This window comes from Bos javanicus, chromosome X (genome assembly GCF_032452875.1).
Source record: "Bos javanicus breed banteng chromosome X, ARS-OSU_banteng_1.0, whole genome shotgun sequence".
Lineage (NCBI taxonomy): Eukaryota > Metazoa > Chordata > Mammalia > Artiodactyla > Bovidae > Bos > Bos javanicus.
Window position 1 is genome coordinate 95826101 of NC_083897.1, and position 20508 is coordinate 95846608.

The 20508-nt window shown below is 40.0% G+C and overlaps 1 pseudogene; it reads left to right on the top strand.

The window, feature by feature from the left end:
* Nucleotides 1–351: 351 nt before the first annotated feature.
* Nucleotides 352–1156, top strand: LOC133242536 (lysosomal-associated transmembrane protein 4B-like; annotated as a pseudogene).
* Nucleotides 1157–20508: the final 19352 nt, after the last annotated feature.

Consider the following 20508-nt stretch of genomic DNA (forward strand, 5'->3'; position numbering starts at 1 on the left):
TGGCCCTACTTACTAGTGGGCATGCAGCAGCCCTAGAAACCTCCATGTTACACTGAACCATGCCAGGACATGGTCCAATCCATGGATGGGTCAGCACCAGACTCAGAAATACTCAGGCTACAGATTCAGCCTTGCCAGGACCCAGCCTTGCCCACCAGCAACTAGAAGGCTCCACAACCAGCCAAGGCAGCAGCTGTAAGACCTCAGGGGAGGTGCAGAGCCAGAACCAGCAGGCAGCAAGCAGGCCAGAACAAGAGCTGGAGTGGTGGAGAAGCTGGCAGCAGCCACGGCAGTGGGCCAGACTGACAGCTGAAACTCCTGCAAACTTGGGCACGTGCTCGCACCACTGTGCCACAAGCCCAAGTAATGAAGATGGTGGCCCTTAGGATGTGGTTATATTCCAACAGCTGCTACCTATACCGCCATGTGCATATCAGCACCATCCTGATTGTCATCTGCTACCTGATCATCAATGCCCTGGTACTGCTGATTCTGTTGAGTGCCCTGGCTAATCCAGACCAGGATCACTTTTCAAGTTCTGAACTCAGAGGTGACTTTGAGTTCATGGATGATGCCAACGTGTGCATTGGCATTGCAATTTCTGTTCTCATGATCCTGACCTTCCCAATGGCTCTGTAAGGAGCATACAAGCAACATGCCACCTGGATCATCCCATTCCTCTATTACCAGATCTTTGATTTTGGCCTGAACATCTTGGTTGCATTCACTGTACTTGTTTATCCAAACTCCATCCAGGAATACATATGACAGCAGCCTCCTAATCTTTCTTAGAAAGATTATATCATGTCAGTTAATCCTACCTATTTGGTCCTCATTACTCTTCTGTTTACCAACATTATCTTAACTTCTACGGGTTACTTGATTAGCTGTGTTTGGAACTTCTCCTGATACATCAATGGCAGGAATTCCCTGATGTTCTGATTTATGTTATCAGCAATAACACTACGGTGCTGTTATTCTGTATGGTGATGTCACCATGAATGGCACTGCCAAGGAGCTGCCACTACCCTACCTGTCTTGTTAAGCCTTGAAGAAATACCGTGTCTAGACATATATCTGGAAGAAATAAAAACTGAAAAAGACACAGGTACCCCAATGTTCATTGCAGCACTATTTACAATAGATAGGGCATGGAAGCAACCTAGATGTCCATTAACAGATGAATGGATAAAGTAACTGTGGTGCATATATACAGTGGAATTCTACTCAGCCATAAAAAGGAGCACATTTGAGTCAGTTCTATTGAGGCAGATGAACCTATTATACAGAGTGAAGTAAATTAGAAAGACAAATATATATTAACACATATATATGGAATTTACAAAAATGGTAATGATGAAACTATTTGCATGGCAACAATTTAAACACAGACATAGAGAACAGACTTACAGACAAGGGTGGTGGGGGGATAGTGAGGGGAGGGGAGGAGAGAGGTGAGATGAATGGAGAGAGTAGTATGGAAGCATATACATTACCATATGTAAAATAGATAGCAAAAGGAAATATTTGCTATATGACTCAGGGAATTCAAACTGGGGCTCTGTAACAACTTGGAGGGGTAAAAAAGTGTGGGAGGTGGGAAGGAGGCTCAACAGGGAGGGGACATATAGGCTAATAGAAGGCTGTTAGGACATAAGGCTAATTCATGTTGATGTGTAGCAAAAATCAAACCAATATTGTAAAACAATTATCTTTCAATTAAAGATAAATAAATTCTTAAAAAATACTTTAAATATGCTTAAAACCACAATCACAAAAAATTAACCAAAATAATCACATGGATCAAAGCCATGTAACTCAGTCCATGAAGCTATGAGCCATGTTGTGCAAGGCCACCCAAGACAGATGAATCATGGTGGAGAGTGATCCACTGGAGAAGGGAATGGCAAACCACTTCAGTATTCTTGCCCTGAGAACCCCATGAACAGTATGAAAAGGCAAAAATATATGAAACTGGAAGATGAGCCCCCTAGGTCAGTAGGTGTCCAATATGGTATTGGGGAAGAGTGGAGAAATAGCTCCAGAAATAACGAAGAGGCTGAGCCAAAGCAGAAACTATGCCCAGCTGTGGATGTGTCTGGTGGTGAAAGTAAAACCCGATGTTGAACCTGAAATGTAAGGTCTATGAATCAAGGTAAATTGGATGTGATCAAACAGAAGATGGCCAGAGTGAACATCGATATTTTAGCAATCAATGAATTAAAATGGACAGGAATGGGTGAATTTAATTCAGAAGACCATTATATCTACTACTGTGGGCAAGAATCCCTGTGAAGGAATGGAATGGCCCTCATAATCAACAAACGAATCTCAAATGCAGTGTTGATTTTGTTCAGTTGCTCAGTCATGTCTGACTCTTCGTGACCCCATAGACTGCAGCACGTCAGTCCCTGTCCTTCACTATCTCCCAGATAGTGTTCAGACTTATGTCCATTGAGCCAATGGTGTCATCCAACCATCTCATCCTCTGTTGCCCCTTTCTCCTCATTCCCTATGCAGTTTTTGGGTGCAACCTCAAAAATGACAGAATGATCTCAGTTCATTTCCAAGGCAAACCATTCAGTATCACAGTAATCCAAGTCTATACCTCAACCACTAATGCAAAAGAAGATGAAGTCGAATGGTTCTATGAAGACCTATATGACCTTCTAGAACTAACTCCAAAAAGAGAAAGTCATTTTCATCATAGGAATTGAAATGCAAAAGTAGGAAGTCAAGAGATACCTGGAGTAAGAGGCAAATTTGACCTTGGCATACAAAACAAAGCAGGGCAAAGGCTAACAGAGTTTTTCAAAGAGAATGCACTGGTCATAGCAAACAGCCTCTTCCAAGAACACAAGAGAAGACTCTACACTTGAACATCACCAGATGGTCAATACTGAAATCAGATTGATTATACTCTTTGCAGCCAAGGATGGAGAAACTCTAGACAGTCAGCAAAAACAAGATGGAGAACTGACTATGGCTCAGATCATGAGTGCCTTATTGCAAAACTCAGACTTAATGAAATAAAGTAGGGGGAAACACTAGGCCATTCTGGTATGACCTAAATAAAATTCTTTAAGGTTATGCAGTGGAAGTGATAAATAGATTCAAAGGATTAGATCTGATAGAGTGAGTGAAGAACTCTGGACAGAGGTTCACAACATTCCTCAGGAGTCAGTGACCAACACATTCCAAAGAAAAAGAAATACAAGAAGGCAAAATGGTTGTCTGAGGAAGCCTTACAGATAGTTGAGAAAAGAAGAGAAGTGAAAAGCAAAGGCAAAAAGGAAAGATATAAGCATCTGAATGCAGAGTTCCAAAGAATAGCAAGGAGAGATTAAAAAAAAAAAAAAAAGCCTTCTTAAATGAACAATGTAAAGACATAGAGGGAACAATAGAAAGGGAAAGACTAGAGATCTTTTCAAGAAAATTGGAGATAACAAGGGAACATTTCATGCAAAGATGGGCACAATAAAGGACAGAAATGGTAAGGACATAACAGACACAGAAGAGATTAAGAAGAGGTGGCAAGAATACACAGAAGAAATGTACAAAATGGTTTTAATGACACAGATAACCATGATGGTGTGGTCACTAACCTAGAGCCAGATATCCTGAAATGTGAAGTAAAGTGGGCCTTAAGAAGCATTCCTAAGAACAAAGCTAGTGAAGGTGATGGAATTCCAGCTGAGCTATTTCAAATCCTAAAAGATGATGCTGTGAAAGTGCTGTACTCAATATTCCAGCAAATTTGGAAAACTCAGCAGAGGCCACAGGACTGGAAAAGGTCAGTTTTCATTCCAATCCCAAAGAAAGGCAATGCCAAAGAAAGTTCAAACTACCATACAATTGTGATTATTTCACATGCTAGCAAGGTAATGCTCAAAATCCTTTAAGCTAAGCTTCAGCAATATGTGAACCTAAAACTTCCAGATGTACAAGCTGGGTTTAAAAAAGGCAGAGCAACCAGAGATCAAATCACCAACCTCCACTGGATCATAGAAATAGCAAAGGAATTCCAGGAAAATATCTACTTCTGTTACATTGACTAAGCTAAATCCTTTGACTGTCAGAAAATTCCTAAAGATACAGGAATACCAGACCACCGTACTGCCTCCTGAGAAACCTACATACAGGTCAAGAAGCAACAGTTAGAACCAGACATGGAATAATGAACTGGTTCAGAATCGGGGAAAGAGTACGTCAAGGCTGTATATTGTCAATCTGCTTATTTAACTTACATGCGGAGTACATCATGGAAAATTCCACTCTGAACTCAACATTCATACAATATTGTAAAGTAAAAATAAATAAATAAGTAAATAAAGCAGTGAAGTGATTAAAAAATTTAAAAAATAAAAACAATAAAATAAAAAAAAAAAACCCTCAACATTCAAGAAACTAAGATCGTGGCATCTGGTCCCGTCAATTCATGGAAAACAGATGGGGAAACAATGGAAAGAATGATAGACTTTATTTTATTGGGCTCCAAAATCACTGTGGACAGTGACTGCAACCATGAAATTAAGACATTTGCTCCTTGGAAGAACAGCTATGACAAACCTAGACAGTGTATGTATTAAAAAGCAGAGATATCACTTTGCCAACAAAGGTCTGTCTATTCAAAGCTATGGTCTTTCTAATAGTAATGTACAGACGTAGAAGTTGAAGTATAAAGAAGGCTGTATGCTGAAGAATGGATGCTTTTGAACTGTGGTGCTGGAGAATATGCTTAAGAGTTCCTTAGACCACAAGGAGATCAAACCAGTCAATCCCAAAGGAAATCCACTCTGAGTATTCAAATTGGGAGGATTGAGGCTGAAGTTCCAATAATTTGGCCACCTGATTTGAAGAGCTGACTCATTAGAAAAGACCCTGATGTTGGGAAAGATTGAGGGCAGGATGAGAAGGGGATGACAGAGGATGAGATGGTTGGATAGCATCACTGATTCTATGGACATGAATTTGAGGAAGCTCTGAGAGTTGGTGAAGGACAGGGAAGTCTGGCATGCTGCAGTCCATGGGGTCGCAAAGAGTCAATGACTTAGTGACTGAACAACAACAATAGTTAAAATAAATCCCTTGTGCTTGTTTGTTATACTAGACTGCAAACCATTTTTAAAAGACTAAGATAAAACTTTTGAAAATAACACCAAAATAATGAAACAAATAACTTCATGTACTGTGATACTTTCTTTGGGGTGACACCAGACAATCCTTCAGAATTTATGAGAGAAAAGGAATCTATATGGAGGAGGAGCTAAGATGGCGGAGGAATAGGACAGGGAGACCACTTTCTCCCCAACAAATTCATCAAAAGAACATTTAAACGCCAAGTAAACTCCACAAAACAACTTCTGAATGCCGGCAGAGGACATCAGGCACCCAGAAAAGCAACCCATTGTCTTCAAAAGGAGGTAGGAAAAAATATAAAAGACAAAAAAAAAAGAGACAAAAGAGGGAGGGATGGAGCTCCATCCTGGGAAGGGAGTCTTAAAAAGAGAGAAGTTTCCAAACACCAGGAAACACTCTCACTGCCGAGTCTGTGCCGAGCCTTGGAAGCACAGAGGGCAACATAACAGGGAGGAAAAATAAACAAACAATTAAAACCCACAGATTACGAGCCCAACGGTAACTCCACCAGAGGAGAAGCAGCATAGACGCCTGCACCCGCCACTAGCAAGCGGGGGCTGGGCAGGGAGGCGGAAGCTGCATCGCTTAGAGTAAGGATCTGGCCTGAAAGCCCCGAGCACTATCTGAGCGAACTAACTTGGGCTAGCAAACCAGACTGTGGGATAACTACCATGCGAAAAGCCAGCCCTAACCTAAGACACTGCCAGGCCCATTCACAGAACAAAGGACTGAACAGAGATAGCCCGCTGCAGACCATCCCTCTCCGATGACAGGCAGCCAGAGCTGTAAGGGGGCAATTGCAGCCCCAGAAAGACATTATCTATAAAACTGTAAGCAGGCTTCTTTGCTAACTAAGACTTCTTGGGGTTCTGGACAGTCAACATCCGCCTGAGAAGGTGCGCCGGTCATACACCCAGAAAACCGAGCGGCGGGGAGGCAATAAGTCGCAGCGACCATGCCTGCCAAACACCTCATCACCTGAGCTGCTTGGACCTGGGAAGGACACAAAATGCAGGCCCAACCGAGTCGGCACCTCTGAGGACTACACGAGTGCCTGAACCTGAGTGGCTTAGACCTGGGAGGTGCATGCAGCCCAGGGCCGGCCTCGGATGATTCCTGGCGGAGCAACCTAGAGCCTGAGCAGTGTGGGCAGGGAGGGTACACGCGCCATGAGCAGGGGCAGACCCAGTGTGGCTGAGGCACTGCGAGCGCACGTCAGTGGTATTTGTTTGCAGCATCCCTCCCTCCCCACAGCATGACTGAACAAGTGAGCCTAAAAAAAAAAAAGGGGGGCCACCACCGTGCCCTTTGTGTCAGGGCAGAAGAGACCAGCAAACAGAAAAAGCTAAAACAGAGGGAACCGCCTTGGAAGCAACAGGTGCAATAGATTAAAACCTTGTTGTTAGTACCGACTACATAGGAAGGGGCCTATAGATCTTGAGAAATATAAGCCGGACCAAGGAACTAGCCAAAAATGAACTGACCCCACAATACCCACAACAACACCAGAGAAGGTCCTAGATATATTTTTACTATTTTTACGATCATTCTTTCTTTCTCTTTTTTTTTAAATTTTTTTAAAAAAAATTTAAGTCCTCTATTACTCCTTTAATTTTCACTTTTATAACGTACTATTACTTTGCAAAAAAAAAAAAAAAAGACCCTATTTTTTAAAAGCAAACTTCATATATATATTTTGTATAATTGTTGTGACTTTGTTTTTTTTTTTTTTTCTCTTTCGTTTTTATTTTTCTTCTTTTCTTTTACATTGTATTTTTGAAATTTCAAATCTACTCTCAATTTTTAATTTTTGCTTTTTGGTATTTGTTATCAATTTTGTACTTATATTTGTTTTTATAATATTTGTGGCTTTTTTCTCTTTCTTTTTCTTCTTCTTTTCTTTAACATTGTATTTCTGAAGTTTCAAACTCTACTCTAGATTTTTAATTTTTGCTTTTTGGTATTTATTGTCAATTTTGACCTATATTTTCTTTATAATTTTTGTGACTGTTTTTTTTCTTTCTTTTTCTTCTTCTTTTCTTTAACATTATATTTTTGTAATTCCAAACTCTACTCTAGATTTTTAATTTTTGCTTTTTGGTATTTGTTATCAATTTTGCACCTTTAAGAATCCAGTCTTCATTACCCATTTTTACTTAGGAGCGAGATTATTGGCTTGATGCTCTCTCCCCCTTTGGACTCTCCTTTTTCTCCACCAGGTTGCCTGTGTATCCTCCCTAACCCCTGTCTTCTCTACCCAACTCTGTGAATTTCTGTGTGTTCCAGATGGTGGAGAACACTTAGGGAACTGATTATTGGCTGCATCTTTCTCTCTCCTTTTCATTTCCCCCTTTTATCCTCCTGGCCACCTCTGTCTCCTTCCTCCCTCTTCTCTGTATAACTCCATGAACGTCTCTGAGTGGTCCAGTTATGGAGTGCACATAAGGAAGTGATTACTGGCTAGCCTGCTCTCTCCTCTATTGATCCCACCTCCTCTCATTTGGGTCACCTCTAACTCCCTCCTCCCTCTTCTCTTCTCCATGTAACTCTGTGAACCTCTCTGGGTGTCCCTCACTATGGAGAAACTTTTCATCTTTAACCTAGATGCTTTATCAATGGTGCTGTATAGAAGGAGAAGTTTTGAGACTACTGTAAAAATAAGACTGAAAACCGGAAGCAGGAGGCTTAAGTCCAAACCCTGACTCCAGGGACCTCCTGACTCCAGGGAACATTAATTGACAGGAGCTCATCAAACACCTCCATACCTACACTGAAACCAAGCACCACACAAGGGCCAACAAGTTCCAGAGCAAGACATACCAAGCAAATTCTCCAGAAACACAGGAGCACAGCCCTGAGCTCCAATATACAGGCTGCCCAAAGCTACTACAAAACCATAGACATCTCATAACTCATTACTGGACACTTCATTGCACTCCAGAGAGAAGAAATCCAGCTCCACCCACCAGAACACCAACACAAGCTTCCCTAACCAAGAAAACTTGACAAGCCACCTGAACAAACCCACACAAAGCAAGGAAACTCCACAATAAAGAGAACTCCAGAAACTGCCAGAATACAGAACGGACACCCCAAACTCAGCAATATAAACAAGATGAAGAGACAGAGGAATACCCAGCAGGTAAAGGAACAGGATAAATGTCCACCAAACCAAACAAAAGAGGAAGAGAGAGGGAATCTACCTGATAAAGAAGTCCAAATGATGATACTGAAAATGATCCAAAATCTTGAAATCAAAATGGAATCACAGATAAATAGCCTGGAGACAAGGATTGAGAAGATGCAAGAAAGGTTTAACAAGGACCTAGAAGAAATAAAAAAGAGTCAATATATAATGAATAATGCAATAAATGAGATCAAAAACACTCTGGAGGCAACAAATAGTAGAATAACAGAGGCAGAAGATAGGATTAGTGAACTAGAAGATAGAATGATAGAAATAAATGAATCAGAGAGGAAAAAAGAAAAACGAATTAAAAGAAATGAGGACAATCTCAGAGACCTCCAGGACAATATTAAACGCCACAACATTCAAGTCATAAGAGTCCCAGAAGAAGAAGACAAAAAGAAAGACCATGAGAAAATACTTGAAGAGATAATAGTTGAAAACTTCCCTAAAATTAGAAAGGAAATAATCACCCAAGTCCAAGAAACCCAGAGAGTCCCAAACAGGATAAACCCAAGGCAAAACACCCCAAGACACATATTAATCAAATTAACAAAGATGAAACACAAAGTACGAATATTTAAAAGCAGCAAGGGAAAATCAACAAATATCACACAAAGGAATTCCCATAAGGATAACAGCTGATCTTTGAATAGAAACTCTTTAAGCCAGGAGGGAATGGCAAGACATACTTAAAGTGATGAAAGAAAATAACCTACAGCGCAGATTACTGTACCCAGCAAGGATCTCATTCAAATATGAAGGAGAAATCAAAAGCTTTACAGACAAGCAAAAGCTGAGAGAATTTAGCACCACCAAAACAGCTCTCCAACAAATACTAAAGGATATTCTCTAGACAGGAAACACAAAAAAGGTGTATAAACTCGAACCCAAAACAATAAAGTAAATGGCAAAGGGATCATACTTATCAATAATTACCTTAAAAGTAAATGGGTTGAGTGCCCCAACCAAAAGACAAAGACTGGCTGAATGGATACAAAAACAAGATCCCTATATATGTTGTCTACAAGAGACCCATCTCAAAACAGAGGACACATACAGACTGAAAGTAAAGGGCTGGAAAAAGTTTTTCCATGCAAATAGAGACCAAAAGAAAGCAGGAGTAGCAATACTCATATCAGATAAAATAGACTTTAAAACAAAGGCTGTGAAAAGAGACAAAGAATGTCACTACATAATGATCAAAGATCAATCCAAGACGAAGATATAACAATTATAAATACATATGCACCCAACATAGAAGCACCGCAATATGTAAGACAATGCTAACAAGTATGAAAGGGGAAATTCACAATAACACAATAAGAGTGGGAGACTTTAATACCCCACTCACACCTATGGATAGATCAACTAAACAGAACATTAACAAGGAAACACAAACTTTAAATGATACAATAGACCAGTTAGACCTAATTGATATCTATAGGACATTTCACCCCAAAACAATGAATTTCACCTTTTTCTCAAGTGCACACGGAGCCTTCTCCAGGATAGATCACATCCTGGGCCATAAATCTAGCCTTGGTAAATTCAAAAAAATTGACATCATTCCAAGCATCTTTTCTGACCACAATGCAGTAAGATTAGATCTCAATTACAGGAGAAAAACTATTAAAAATTCCAACATATGGAAGCTGAACAAAACGCTGCTGAATAACCAACAAATCACAGAAGAAATCAAAAAAGAAATCAAAATTTGCATAGAAACTAATGAAAATGAAAACACAACAACCCAAAACCTGTGGGACACTGTAAAAGCAGTGCTAAGGGGAAGGTTCATAGCAATACAAGCATATCTCAAGAAAAAAGAAAAAAGTCAAATAAATAACCTAACTCTACACCTAAAGCAACTAGAAAAGGAAGAAATGGAGAACCCCAGGGTTAGTAGAAGGAAAGAAATCTTAAAAATTAGGGCAGAAATAAATACAGAAGAAACAAAAGAGACCATAGCAAAAATCAACAAAACCAAAAGCTGGTTCTTTGAAAGGATAAATAAAATTGACAAACCATTAGCCAGACTCATCAAGAAACAAAGGAGAAAAATCAAATCAATAAAATTAGAAATGAAAATGGAGAGATCACAACAGACAACACAGAAATACAAAGGATCATAAGAGACTACTATCAGCAGGTATATGCCAATAAAATGGACAATGTGGAAGAAATGGACAAATTCTCTGAAAAGTACAACTTTCCAAAACTGGACCAGGAAGAAATAGAAAATCTTAACAGACCCATCACAAGCATGGAAATTGAAACTGTAATCAGAAATCTTCCAGCAAACAAAAGCCCAGGTCCAGACGGCTTCACAGCTGAATTTTACCAAAAATTTAGAGAAGAGCTAACACCTATCCTGCTCAAACTCTTCCAGAAAATTGCAGAGGAAGGTAAACTTCCATACCCATTCTATGAGGCCACCGTCACCCTAATACCAAAACCTGATAAAGATGCCACAAAAAAAGAAAACTACAGGCCAATATCACTGGTGAACATAGATGCAAAAATCCTTAACAAAATTCTAGCAATCACAATCCAACAATATATTAAAAAGATCATACACCATGACCAAGTGGGCTTTATCCCAGGGATGCAAGGATTCTTCAATATCCACAAACCAATCAATGTAATACACCACATTAACAAATTGAAAAATAAAAACCACATGATTATCTTAGTAGATGCAGAGAAAGCCTTTGACAAAATTCAACACCCATTTATGATAAAAACTCTGCAGAAAGCAGAAATAGAAGGAACATACCTCAATATAATAAAAGCTATATATGACAAACCCACAGCAAACATTATCCTCAATGGTGAAAATTTGAAAGCATTTCCCCTAAAGTCAGAAACAAGACAAGGGTGCCCACTTTCACCATTACTATTCAACATAGTTTTGGAAGTTTTAGCCACAACAGTCAGAGCAGAAAAAGAAATAAAAGGAATCCAAATTGGAAAAGAAGAAATATAACTCTCACTGTTTGCAAATGACATGATCCTCTACAGAGAAAATCCTAAAGACTCCACCAGAAAATTACTAGACCTAATCAATGAGTATAGTAAAGTTGCAGGATATAAAATCAACACACAGAAATCCCTTGCATTCCTATACATTAATAATGAGAAAATAGAAAGAGAAATTAAGGAAACAATTCCATTCACCATTGCAACGGAAAGAATAAAATACTTAGGAATATATCTACCTAAGGAAACTAAAGACCGTTATATAGAAAACTATAAAACACTGGTGAAAGAAATCAAAGAGGACACTAATAGATGGAGAAATATACCATGTTCATGGATTGGAAGAATCAATATAGTGAAAATGAGTATACTACCCAAAGCAATTTATAGATTCAATGCAATCCCTATCAAGCTGCCAACGGTATTCTTCACAGAGCTAGAACAAATAATTTCACAATTTGTATGGAAATACAAAAAACCTCGAATAGCCAAAGCAATCCTGAGAAAGAAGAATGGAACTGGAGGAATCAACCTACCTGACTTCAGGCTCCACTACAAAGCCACAGTCATCAAGACAGTATGGTACTGGCACAAAGACAGAAATATAGATCAATGGAACAAAATAGAAAGCCCAGAGATAAATCCACTCATATATGGACACCTTATCTTTGACAAAGGAGACAAGAATATACAATGCAGAAAAGACAATCTCTTTAACAAGTGGTGCTTCGAAAACTGGTCAACCACTTGTAAAAGAATGAAACTAGGACACTGTCTAACACCATACACAAAAATAGACTCAAAATTGATTAAAGATCTAAACTTAAGACAAGAAACTATAAAACTCCTAGAGGAGAACATAGGCAAAACCCTCTCTGACATACATCACAGCAGGATCCTCTATGACCCACCTCCCAGAATATTGGAAAAAAAGCAAAAATAAACAAATGGGACCTAATTAAACTTAAAAGTTTCTGCACAAGAAAGGAAACTATAAGCAAGATGAAAAGACAGACTTCAGAATGGGAGAAAATAATAGCAAATGAAGCAACTGACAACTAATCTCAAAAATATACAAGCAACTCCTACAGCTCAATTCCAGAAAAATAAATGACCCAATCAAAAAATGGGCCAAAGAACTAAATATACATTTCTCCAAAGAAGACATACAGATGGCTAACAAACACATGAAAAGATGCTCAACATCACTCATTATCAGAGAAATGCAAATTAAAACCACAATGAGGTACCATTTCACGCCAGTCAGAATGGCTGCAATCTAAAAGTCTACAAGCAATAAATGCTGGAGAGGATGTGGAGAAAAGGGAAGCTTCTTACACTGTTGGTGGGAATGCAAACTAGTACAGCCACTATGGAGAACAGTGTGGAGATTCCTTAAAAAACTGGAAATAGAACTGCCTTATGATCCAGCAATCCCACTGCTGGGCATACACACTGAGGAAACCAGAATTGAAAGAGACACGTGTACCCCAATGTTCATCACAGCACTGTTTTTAATAGCCAGGACGTGGAAGCAACCTAGATGTCCATCAGCAGATGAATGGATAAGAAAGCTGTGGTACATATACACAATGGAGTATTACTCGGCCATTAAAAAGAATACATTTGAATCAGTTCTAATGAGGTGGATGAAACTGGAGCCTATTATACAGAGTGAAGTAAGCCAGAAAGAAAAACACCAATACAGTATACTAACGCATATATATGGAATTTAGAAAGATGGTAACAATAACACTGTATACGAGACAGCAAAAGAGACATAGATATATAGAACAGTCTTTTGGACTCTGTGGGAGAGGGAGAGGATGGGATGATTTGGGAGAATGGCATTGAAACATGTATAATATTATATATGAAATAAGTCGCCAGTTCAGGTTCGATGCACGATACTGGATGCTTGGGGCTGGTGCACTGGGACGACCCAGAGAGATGATATGGGGAGGGAGGAGGGAGGAGGGTTCAGGACGGGGAACACGTGTATACCTGTGGTGGATTCATGTTGATATATGGCAAAACCAATACAATATTGTAAAGTTAAAAAAATAAAATAGAAAAAAAATAAAAACAAACAAACAAAAAGGAATCTATATGGAAGAAAGATAACTTTTCTAGGTGAGCAGTCCAAGAATGCAGAATAGGAAGATGTCACCTCCCTATAGACACACCTAATATACAGTTATAGATGGAATAATTCCTATTGAAAAAGAATTTAAAATAATCTGAACAGCTTCCTGTACAATTTGGGATAAAATGGTCATATCAAGACAGGTAGGAGAGAGAGATATATGGTATCATCAGAAACTCCTTACATGTTGATTCAAAATACAGATGGATCTCAGGAGCTTCCACACAAGGAGACTTCAAACCTGTAAGAACCAAATCTTTGGGCACCCACACCCTTGAGATCTGCACCATAGAGAAAAGACCCCTAAAGTATCTCTCTCTCAAAACCAATGGGGCTTACATCCAGGGGATAATGGGGGCCATAGGGATCTGAGATACCCTTGGTGAGGCATTCACATGTGGACTCACTCATTCTAGGAACCAGCATAAACACAGCAGTTTAAGAGGTGACTAAATTATATATGAAGTAGATTCACTTGCTAATATTAAAACATCTACAGAGGAGTAGGAAATAAATAGAATACAATATTTTTTTCAGGGACAAAGCCACTGAAAAGCACCCTTTTTGCACTTTCCCTCTGTTTTTCCAGTTTTTATAATTTTTAATTTAGAGACAAACACAGAAAACCATAGCTTTGGGACTTCCCCAGTGGTCCAGTGTTTAAGAATCTGCCTTTCCAATGCAGGGGACATGGGTTTGATCCCTGGTTGGGAAACTAATATCCCACATGCTGCAGGTCAACTAAGGCTTCACACTGCAACTAGAGAGCTCACATGCCATAACTAGAAAAAGCCTGTGTGCTGCACTGAAGACCCTGTGCAGCCAAAATAAAAATATATGTATTTGAAAAGAAAAACGTGGCTTTGTCAGCAAAAATGTTACCATCACGAATTTAACTAGATGTTGTTTCCTTCTTTCTTCTTCTTCTTTTTCTTTCTTTTTTTTTTTTTTTGGTAAATTAAACAGATATCCCAAAAGAAAGATGACCTATTAATACTGAAATGCAAATGTCATTGAATTCAAAAGTTTGCAGCAGGTAAGGGACATATCTACAACATACAAATAATTTTCACCTTCATGGATAAAAAGATAACCCAATTTAAAAATGAGCCAAATGACTTGAAGATATTTCTCTGAAGAAGATTTACAAAAGACCAATAAGCTCATGAAAGTATACTCAACATCAGTAGTTTTCAAATAAATGCAAAATCAAAACACTATAGGATATCACTTCATACCCACTAGTATGAGTGTAATAATGGCAGGTGGAAATGTAAAATGGGGTGATACTTTTGGAAAATACTTTGGCAGTTCTTTAAAACATTCAGTTCTGTTCAGTTCAGTCGCTCAGTCGTGTCTGACTCTTTGCGACCCCATGAATTGCAGTACATCAGGTCTCCCTGTCCATCACCAACTCCCGGAGTTTACTCAAACTCACGTCCATCGAGTTGGTGATGCCATCCAGCCTTCTCATCCTCTGTCGTCCCCTTCTCCCCCTGCCCCCAATCCCTCCCAGCATCAGAGTCTTTTCCAATGAGTCAACTCTTCGCATGAGGTGGCCAAAGTACTGGAGTTTCAACTTTACCATCATTCCTTCCAAAGAACACCCAGGACTGACCTCCTTTAGAATGGACTGGTTGGATCTCCTTGCAGTCCACGGGACTCTCAAGAGTCTTCTCCAACACCACAGTTCAAAAGCATCAATTCTTCGGTGCTCAGCTTTCTTCACAGTACAACTCTCACATCCATACATGACCACTGGAAAAACCGTAGCCTTGACTAGACGGACATTTGTTGGCAAAGTAATGTCTCTTCTTTTGAATATGCTATCTAGGTTGGTCATAACTTTCCTTCCAAGGAGTAAGCGTCTTTTAATTTTATGGCTGAAATCACCATCTGCAGTGACTTTGGAGCCCCAAAAATAAAGTCTGACACTGTTTCCACTGTTTCCCCATTTATTTCCCATGAAGTGATGGGACCAGATGCTATGATCTTCGTTTTCTGAATGTTGAGCTTTAAGCCAACTTTTTCACACTCCTCTTTCACTTTCATCAAGAGGCTTTTTAGTTCTTCACTTTCTGCCATAAGGGTGGTGTCATCTGCATATCTGAGATTATTGATATTTCTCCCAGAAATATTGATTCCAGCTTGTGCTTCTTCCAGCCCAGCGTTTCTCATGATGTACTCTGCATATAAGTTAAATAATCAGGGTGACAATATACAGCCTTGACGTACTCCTTTTCCTATTTGGAATCAGTCTGTTGTTCCATGTCCAGTTCTAACTGTTGCTTCCTGACCTGCATACAGGTTTCTCAAGAGGCAGGTCAGGTGGTCTGGTAGTCCCATCTCTTAGAGCAATTATATTCCTACAATTCGGTTCCTTTGTATATACTCAGAACTGAAACCCTATGCCTACACAAAGCTTGTATGCAAATGTGCATAACAATGTTCTCCATAACAGCCAAAAAGTAGAAGCATCCCAGATGTCCACCAGTGGTTGATGGATAAACAAAATGTGGTCTATCAAGATGATGGAATATTATTCTTCTGTAAATGAAGTACTGACGTGGATAAACCTTGACAACATTCTAAGTGAAATATCAGACACAAAAAGTCACTAGTGTATGATTCTGTTAGTTGGAACATCCAGAATAGGCAACTTTTAGCAATGAAAGCAGATTAGGTGTCTCCAAGGGGCTGGAGGAGTGGGAGGATGTGATTGATGGGGATGAGTGAGTCAGGAATCAGCAGGCTGTGCTGTGGGGCCACATCCCAGACACTGCAGAAGCAGGTCCTCGGGGTTAAGGCAGCCAGGGACACAATGGGCAAAGCAACTCACCAAAAGTCAGGTGCCATCTCCAGTTGATTCAATGTTAGAATGACAGTTTCCTTCTCAAACGCTTAGGGTACCAAACTATCACTAAATTATACAAGTTGTCTGTTTTAACTAAAGAATCTCTTAACTCAAGAATCAATTTAGGAGAAGAAAATGGTAACTCACTCCAGTACTCTTGCCTGGAGAATCCCTTGGACAGAGGAGCCTGATGGGCTACAGTCCATGGAGTCGCAGAATCACACATGACTGAGCGACTGATACACAAAATTGAGATACTGGATGGCGCAAGGATACACTCTATCTACTCTCCCATCTCCTGCAGGAAGCAGGATGGGGCAGGCAGCACCTGGGAGGCAGGATGGCTCCCATCCACTCCCATCCCTTCTGGAAGTCTTGGGGCCTCAGTGCCTGCAACACCTGGCCTTGGGAAAATAAAAGACTAAGTTGTTTACTGGTTAAAAAAAAAGAATCAATTTAACCCAGTTTCAAATATGCATTTCTAGAAATTAGTTAAATTTGCTATGAACTAGCTGAAAAAAATCAGGTAACTTTACTTTGGATGAAAGGCGATGTCTTACAACAGAGATTCTGTATGACCTTCTTCCTGTAAAACTTACCTGCTTGATAGCTATGACTGTGACAAGGAAGAACAGTCAGAGTCCAGTCATCACTGGACTCGTGGGCATATCAATAATCAGTGGCATCAGAAATATGATAAGAAAATAAAAGTTTACTATTAATATTTTTCTGAATTACCCAGATAAGTTCTTGGGTATGAAGTTCCAAAAGGTGTACTTGAAGGAGACTATTGTGTTATTCAGGTACCTCTATGAGATGTATGCCTTCGGCACCTTGCAGGGACTCCAGGTGGCCCATCTAGACTGTCTGGCTATTTTCACAGGCTTATGGTTGGTGGGCTGCCTGGGCTGGGGTGGTGAGGCTGTTGGATAGACTGCTCTGCACTCCTGCTCCATTCTTCTCCTCTCTGCTCGGTTCCCCTATGCACTCTCTCTCTATCTTCCTAGTGCAAGTAGGTGTGCATGGGCACAATCTCACTAAAGTCACACAACTTGTGTGCCCTTCCCCCAATGCTTTTCTCCTACATCATTAAATCCATTGGTATGCCATGCCCCTAGTGCTCTTTCTTGCCTTGCTAAACACACAGGTGTTCCCAGTTGGCATTTTTCCCCAGCCTCAAGAAAGCTATGGGCATGACCCATTCCCCAAAATATTTCCAGCAATACTAAAGCCACAGGTGTGCACCACTGACAGCACTCCTCACCTGTCTTCCCTTCAACACTCTCCTACACCTCACTAAAACCTGCAATCAAGTTCAGTCCACAGAGGGGGGCCAGAGGGGCTAGCACTCCTAAGCTCTATGGGACTGAAACAACCAGGAAGACAGTTTGGGATTGGATACCACCTCCAGGGCACTGCACAGACAGCAGATGAAACAGACTCCCAGTGAACAGTCTGCCTGTGAAAAAAAAGGCATCACCTACTCAATGAACATGAGTTTGAGAAAACTCCAGGAGACGGTGAAGGACAGGGAAACCTGGAATGCTGCAGTCCACGGGGTCACAAAGAGTCAGACACGACTGAGCAACTGAACAACAACAAATTTTCCAAGAGCCTCAACCTGAGGGACAGGCTTCAGGTTTGTGACATATCTAGAGGCTACAGGGAGGTGTGTAAGGCATGCAGGCAAGAAAAACCATCTTTATGCTCTCCCTTTGCCTCACAACATCTTTCTAGTACCTCTTAGAAAGAGGTTATTCATTTATCTGAAGCCCATATTCTTAACAACTGTCATGTATGGGACACCTCCAGATCTTCTACTCTTCAACATTCAGGTCAGCAGGGTCTATGACTGCAGTCTCACAAGACCGTATATATTTGCTTATATTTCACCGTATATATACAGTTTAAATGTTGTCTGAGGATTTAGCAGCAAGAAATGAGATGCCAGCTGAAATCAATCCCTTCAGAACCTGGACAGATCTTGACACATCCTCAACAACTGGGATCTATTAAGAATAATGCAGGAGATTTAGATAATGACCAAGTTTCAAGAGATGACCAAGAGCTAGAGAAAGGTTGAACAATAAGGTCCATCACCAAAACAATTGCACTCCTTCCATAAGGAGAAATAACTACCTCACCTATACATAGAAACAGACACTGAAATTCAAGAAAAATGAGTAAACAGAGGAATATATTTCAAATAAAAGAACAAGACAAAAACACCTTAATAAAATGCAGTTGTGTGCTAAGTTGCTTCAGTTGTGTCTGACTCTTTGCAATCCCATGGACAGGCTCCACAGTTCATGGGATTTTCCAGGCAAGAATACTGGAGTAGGTTGCCATTCCCTGCTCCAGGGGATCTTCCCTACCCAGGGATTGAACCTGGGTCTCTGGCATGGCAGGCAGATTATTTACCATCTGAGCTATCAGGGAAGCTAAAATACAGCTAAGTATTAATAATTTACCTGATAAAACATTTAAACACTCATAAAGATTCTCAGTGAACTTGGGAGAAGGACGGATGAACACAGTAAGAATTTCAATAAAGAGACAGAAAATATGAGAAAATATTAAACAGAAGTCACAAAACTGAATAACGTAGGACAGAACTGCAGGATATGCTGTAAGGGTTCAATAGCAGCTTAATGAAGGAAAAGAATAGATTAGCGACCTGACACACCAGGCAGTGGGACTCACTGAAAAACAAGAAAAAAAAAATTGTTTTAAAGATTAAGAGACACATAGGACCGCATCAGAAGAATGACATTTACATGATAGGAATCTCAAAAAGAAAAGGACAAAGATTTAGAAAAGAGGAACCAGGGATAAAATAAAGAACATCCATTGGATCATATATAAAAATGAGGGAATTCCATAAAAACATCTGTTTCATTAACTACACTAAAGCCTTTGACTGTGTGAATTACAACAAACTGTGGAAAATTCTTAGAGAGATGGAAGTGCCAGAACACCTTACCTGTCTTCTGAGAAACCTGAATGTGGGTCAAGAAGCTACAGTTAGAAGTGGACACGGGACAATGGACTGGTTCAAAATTGGGAAAAGAGTACATCAACGTTGTATATTGTCACCCTGTTTAACTTACATGCAGAGTACATCATGCAAATGCCAGGGTGGATGAAGCTCAAGCTGAAATCAAGATTGCCCAGAGAAATATCAATAACCTGAGATACACAGATGATACCACCCTAATGGCAGAAAGTGAGGAGGAATTGGAAAACCTCTTGATGAAGGTGAAAGAGGAGAGTGAAAAAGCTGGTGTAAAACTCAACATTCAGAAAACTAAGATCATGACAGGGTCCCATCACTTCATGGCAAATAGATGGGGAAACAATGGAAACATTGACAGACTTTATGTTCTTGGGCTCCAAAATTACAGTGACTGCAGCCACTGTAGCCACTTTTAATGAAATTAAAAGATGCTTGCTCCTTGGAAGAAAAGCTATGACAAACGTAGACAACATATTAAAAAGCAGAAACATCACTTTGCTGGCAAAGGTCTGTCTAGTTAAAGCTATGGTTTTCCCAGTAGTGATGTAAGGATGTGAGAACTGGACCATTAAGAAGGCTGAGGGCCAGAGAAAGGATGCTTTTGAGCTGTGGTGCTGGAGAAGACTCTTGAGAGTTCCTGGGAAAGCAAGGAGATCATACCAGTCAATCCTAAAGAAATCAATCCTGAATATTCATTGGAAGGACTGATGCTGAAGCTGAAGCTCCAATACTTTGGCCGCCTGATTTAAAGAACCAACTGATTGGAAATGACCTCTATGCTGAGAAAGACTGAGAGCAGGAGGAGAAAGGGGAGACAGAATGAAATGTTTGGATGGCATCATTGACACAGTGGACATGAATTTCAGCAAGCTCCGGGAGAGAATGTGGGACAGGGAAGCCTGATGTGCTGCAGTCCTTGATGTCACAAAGACTTGGATATAACTGAGTGACTGAACAACAACAAACAATAAAGAGAGAATCTTAAATGCAAAAAGAGAAAAGCAACTTGTTAAATACAAGGGAATTCCCACAATATTACTAGCTGATTTTTTCAGCAGAAACTTGCAGACCAGAAGTAGATGGCATGATATATTCAAAGTGCTGAAAGAAAAAAAATGCCAACCAAGTATACTCTACCTAGGAAGACCATCATTCAGATTTGAAGGAGAAATAGAGAATTTCCC